Source organism: Aethalodelphis obliquidens, unplaced genomic scaffold (assembly GCF_003676395.1).
Source record: "Aethalodelphis obliquidens isolate GAN/ISIS:26980383/991018 unplaced genomic scaffold, ASM367639v1 scaffold5, whole genome shotgun sequence".
NCBI lineage: Eukaryota > Metazoa > Chordata > Mammalia > Artiodactyla > Delphinidae > Aethalodelphis > Aethalodelphis obliquidens.
Window position 1 is genome coordinate 52218996 of NW_020837949.1, and position 6000 is coordinate 52224995.

The 6000-nt window shown below is 36.6% G+C and overlaps 1 long non-coding RNA gene across 1 annotated transcript in view; it reads left to right on the top strand.

Annotated features, from left to right (window-relative positions):
• LOC113618331 (uncharacterized) overlaps window positions 1–5572 on the top strand; it is a 283065-nt gene extending 277493 nt beyond the window's left edge. Inside the window, exon 5 of the long non-coding RNA XR_003431973.1 lies at window positions 5396–5572. This is a non-coding gene — a long non-coding RNA (uncharacterized LOC113618331). The remainder of the gene's footprint in view (window positions 1–5395) is intronic.
• The last annotated feature ends 428 nt before the right edge of the window (window positions 5573–6000 follow it).

A 6000-nucleotide genomic window follows, 5' to 3' on the forward strand; every position in this document is an offset into this window, starting at 1 on the left:
ACTTCTAGAAGATAACTTCTAGGTGACCTTGGGTTTAGTGATGACTTTTATATATAAACCAAAATCATGATCTAAGAAAGAAAAAAATAAGTTGGACTTCATTAAAGTTAAAAGCTTCTGCTCTTTGAAAGTCCCTGTTAAAACAATTAAAATACAAGCCATAGACTTGGAGAAAATCTTTGCAAAACACATATCTAATAAAGTATTGTCTCTAAAATATACAAGGAACACTTAAAAGCTCAATAATAAGAAAATAAACAACCCAATTAAAAAATGGGCAAACAATGTGAATAGACAACTCTGCGAAGAAGATATATAGATGGCAAATAAGCATATAAAAAGATGTTCAACATAATATCTCATCAGGGAATTGCAAATTTAAACAGCAAGATACTGCTGTACACCAATTAGAATGAGTAAAATCCAAGATACTGACAACACCAAATGCTTGTGAGGATGTGGAGCAATAGGAACTCTCACTCATTGCTGGTGGCAATGCAAAATGGTACAGACATTTTGAAAGACAGTTTGGCATTTTATTTTAAACTAAACATAGTCTTACGTTATGATCCAGCAATTGCCCTTATTGTGGATTGATTTGCATTGCCCAAGAAAGATACGTTGAAATCCTAACTCTCAGTCCTTCACATTGTGATCTTGTTTGGAAACAGAGTCTTTAGTAAGTTTATTAATTTAAAATTAGGTCATTAAATTGGGCCCTAATCCAACATGATTGGTGTCCTTATAAAACAGGGAAATTTGAACACAGGGACAGATATCACAGCAAAGACAAAGTGATGACACAGAGGAAAACACCACATGAAGAAGGCAGAGATTGGAGTAAAGCATCTACAAGCCCAGGAACACCAACGATTGCCAGCACATCACCAGAAACTAGAGAGTAGCATGAAACAGATTCCTCCTTGCAGCTCTCAGAAGGAACCCATACTGCTGACATCTTAATTTCAGACTTCTAACCTCCAGAACTGTGAGACAATAAATTTCTGTTGTTTTTAGGCACCCAGTTTGTGGTACTTTGTTTCAGCCGCCCAGGAAACTAACACAGAGCTGCTGGGTAATTACTCAAATGAATTGAAAACTTAGGTCCACGCAAAAAAACTGTATATGAATGTTTATAGCAACTTTACCCATAATCTCCAAAATTTGGGAGCATCCAAGATGTCCTTCATTAGTTGAATGAATAAATAAACTTTGATGTATCTAAGCAAAGGGATAAAAAATTAGCTATCAAGCCATGAAGAGACATGAAAAAACTTTAAATGCATAGTTGCTAAGTGAAAGAAACCAGTCTGAAAAGACCGCATTCTGTATGATTCCAATGATATGACACTCTGCAAAAGGCACAACTATAGAGACAGTAAATGATCAGTGATTGCTAGGGATTCGGCAAGAGGGAAGGAAGGATGAAAAGTAGAGCACAGGTAATTTTTAGGGAAGTGAAACTATTGTCTGATACTATTATGGTGAATATGCATTTGTCAAAACCCATGAAACGCTATAACACAAAGTGAACCCTAATGTAAGCTATGATTTTATTAATGACAGTGTATCATCATGTTACAAATGTACCATAATAGCAAAGTATTAATAATAGGGGAAACTGTGTGCAGGAGGTTGGGGAGGGGGAAAAGAGAGTATATGGGAATTCTCTATACTTTCTGCTCAATTTTCTGTAAACCTTAAACTGCTCTAAAAACTGGTCTGTTAATTAAGAAAAATACACTTTAACCTTTAGTAGTTGTGAGGCCTTGGAATGGTTTAACTTCTCTGTGCCTCAGTTTTCTCTTCTGAAAAAGGGCCAATAACAGAACTACTTTATAGAGTTGTGAAAATTGAACCTGATAAGACATGTAAATTGCTTAGTACAGTGCCTTGTACTTAGTGGGTAGTCAAGCGTGTTCTAATTATTTAAAGAGAAGTCAGAGTTTCATAGATGTCACATACTTGTATTTGTTTTTGAAATAGAAGTTTTTGCCATAGCTAGGCACTAGCCTGTTAGAAATTTAATATATACATTTGCATAGCGTTTAATTGCATTACATTTCACATTGAGCTTGTGACTGGTACATAGTGTTGAGACAGTCATCTTAAATGAAAGAATCTACTGGTAATATGTGTTTTCCAACAAGGGCGAAGGACCTTATGCAGCTTCTTGGCCTTATGCAGCAGATGCAAACATTGCATGAAATTTACCAAGTGGAGTTACTATGACAGATAACTGTGGACACATTTTAAATGCCTCATCCTTTGTGCTCTATTAAAACCATCCTGTTCAGACAAATAAGAATTTAGAGCCATATTAGTGCACATATGAGATCTTTAGGGACATTTAATAATGGTTTATCTCTTCTTATTTTATTAGAAATCTTGCCTTTATTAGCAGGTGAGGTTGAAAATCAGCTTTATGTTGTCTAACTCAATTCTCAAGCCCTAGCAACATAAAGCTTATAGGCTGGTAGCAGTATTTGTAAATTAAAGATTGCTTTAATCTTCAGTGACAGAGATTTATGAAATATTGCTTTAAATTTGTGCTTCATGTGGTAAAGCAAATTGAATTTATTTTATAGACAAAAGCAACTTGAAGAAACCCATAGATTACTTTGGCCACTGAAGGGTATAAATTATGTCGAACTAAATTTTGTCAGTGCTGTGTTTGAGCTATTTAGATAAAACATGTTTGTGACATTTATTGCAAAATGATACCTTCTTCTAGACTCCTGCATTCTCTGGAGTTGAGTATAGAATGAATCATTATGGGAATTAGTAATCCTTCTCTTGACAGGAATTGCATTATCCAAGGATATGAAAATTTGAATGTATTTTTCTAAGTAAATTATTATGAAAAAGTATCCAAACCTATTTGATGAATTTGAGGCAAGCCAAAACATTATACAACCCACATGCATAATTTCTAGCCAAATTCACTGCCATTATTTAGGATTTTTAATGTACACTCATTCCCACAGGGTGTAATCCCACGTACAGGCAAGGTAAGTAAATCACTGTGATTGTGGTACTTGTTTGTTTGAAGTAAAGCAGTTCTTACAGAGCGTGAAACTTTCTAGTGGACACCCCACCACCAGTGTTGGTGTTCCTGTTATTATTTCTCTCAAGAAAGAGAAGAAAGCCATCCATTATGAACAAAGCTTTGCACTAGAAAGAAAAAATATATATGTTTTAAGACTCCAAGGACCCAAGCGTTTATTGGGCAGAAGAGGCTAATGTGTACATGTATATAAACATTAAAACATAGACAACCAACCTCAGGGCTCAACAACTGGGGAGGAATGAAAGACGAAGCAAGGGTAGATGGTTTAAAAAACTCTATAACTGGATCCAGAAAAATTATTATTTGGTTATTATTAATATTTATAATCAAATTAGTGTAAGATTCAAATTTATTTATATAGCAAATGCCACTGAACAGCATTTCAATTTAATAATTTGATTATGAATTATATTGGCTGTCATTAATTGGGAAGGAGATAATAAGTCTTTGATTAACAGTTGTTCATCTTTTTCTTGCCAAAAATGTTCCTCTAGACAAATATAACCCAAAACATTGCAACTTACATTTATGTTATTTATATTGACCCATAGTGGCCATGACATGCATAGCATGTAGCCCTCTCTCCTACCATTATGTACTGCTCCACACAAAGGGAGAATCACAACAGTTGGTGGGCTTCTCTGAATATTAAAGTTAACATATTTCATATCTGAAGATGCTTTTTCAACCCGTTTACTGAGTAAACTTCAGATTTTGCAAGGAGCCCAGAACAAAAGAAGGATCTGCAATAGGTCGAGGTTTCAGGGCAACCTGCTTTAACCCAATAGATCCAATTGCACTTAAAGGATAGAAAGGGACAATGCATGGAGCCTCTGCTTCATCCCAAAGAGACCATAATGCAGACTCCTAGGGTTTTCGAGTAAGTTTCTCCTGTGTGCTATATTCTGTGGCCAAAATGGGACATGATGATAGATTCCATACCAGAACCAGACTACCGTGTTTCCAGGTCAGTGAAGAGTGTTTTGTTGTTAGTTTGGATGATATCTCGATATTCCAATGGTAAATAGAACAATATCTCAAATTCTGGAACTGTATTGGGGTGTATCCACAGTTGGATAGGCAACGCTTCTGCAAATCAGAGGCCCCTGACTACCCTTTTGGACCAGTCACTTAATGAGCTTAATCTTGTAGGGAGAGGCTACAGTTTTGTTGGGTTTTTTTTAACATCTTTATTGGAGTATAATTGCTTTACAATGGTGTGTTAGTTTCTGCTTTACAACAAAGTGAATCAGGTTTACCTATACATATATCCCCATATCTCTTCCCTCTTGCGTCTCCCTCACACCCTCCCTATCCCACCCCTCTAGGTGGTCAAGGTGAGCTGATCTCCCTGTGCTATGTGACTGCTTCCCACTAGCTATCTATGTAAAAAAAAAAAAAAAAAAGTTATGAAGAACCTAGGGGCAGGACAGGAATAAAGACGCAGTTGTAGAGAATGGACTTGAGGACACGGGGAGGGAGAAGAGTAAGCTGGGAAGAAGTGAGTGGCATGGAATTATATATACTACCAAATGTAGAATAGAGACTATAGTTTTGGAATCCCTTTTGTCTTCATTTCTGGGAAGTTCTGAGCCCTCTCCTTATATACCCTGTATCTTAGGTTTTAAGCAGTTGGTTCAATTCCAGCCACTCTTTTGAAAGTTGAAGGAAGCCCCCATTCCTACCTCTCAGTACTTCATTTTATTAATCTATTTTATTTTATTTTTAATTTAACCTATTTATTTCACATAAATTAAGGCTGGGAACACCATCAGTCTCATCATATTTGGCTTCTTTATCTACAAGCCATTATACAGCCTTGCAAGAGGGAGATTCCTTAGAAGGGTCTATTGAGTGATTCTGTCAGGTTACTTGGTACCCTTGGGTATTACCTGTCTTTCTGGGAGGAGGGATAGTCAACCAGGCCATGCATTTTAGGCCATTTCTATCTTTATTTCCTTTTACATAGAACACGTAGCACCCTAGCAACACAATCCTGTCTTGGACTACTGTACTTAGTTTCAGAGGAAGGTGAAAGATGAGAGATTAAAGAATAAGAGCATCATTCCTCCCATATAACTCAGCAAATTGTAACTTTATTGCCTACTCCTCTTCATGGAACCTGCTTATTTCTGGGAAACTCCCTTCAAGACCATTAATAACAACAAAATAATGTTATCCTTGGTTTCTGGTTCAGGATACAGTCAACACAGGAGATAAGTGACAAATTAGTGACCTGCAATTCGAATCATTATCATTGATGAACTCTACTACTCCCAGAAGAGTACTTTCTTAACCTCCCTTTGATATGTTTTTGATCTTTAGTCCCTAGGATCCCTTTGAAGGCTGTGATGGGTTTGGCTTTCTGCACCAACCTGTCAGACAAATGAGGACAAGTAACCCAAGACCACACACATCAGGCATGGAATGATGTTTATATTGAGAAACTTCTGATATAGGAGGACTAGTGGATTTGTAGTTCCTCCTGTAAAGGCAATGGAGAAGCACGTAGGAATATAAGGCATATATTATATATATAAGATATCATGTATCATATATCATATATCATATATGTATCATATATCATATATTATATATATAAGATATCATATCGTATATATATATATATATGAGATATCATGATGAGAGCTAGTCCCTGGCTGAAGAAGCATCATCACATGACCTGGACCGTGGGCTGAGGATTGAAGTCACAGCTCTATAATGTGATAGAACTTTGTCCAGCAGCACTGCTCTGCCACAGTAGGAGAGCACAAGCCCCTCTCCTATGATCAAGGACTGGGGTCTATGCTTTGCAATTGTAGATAATATGACAGAACAAATCACTGGCTTCCAACCCTGATCCACCACTGCCTCAGCATTCTCACATAATTGAATTCCTTACTGCTTCTCTGTACCTCTTTTCTATGGAG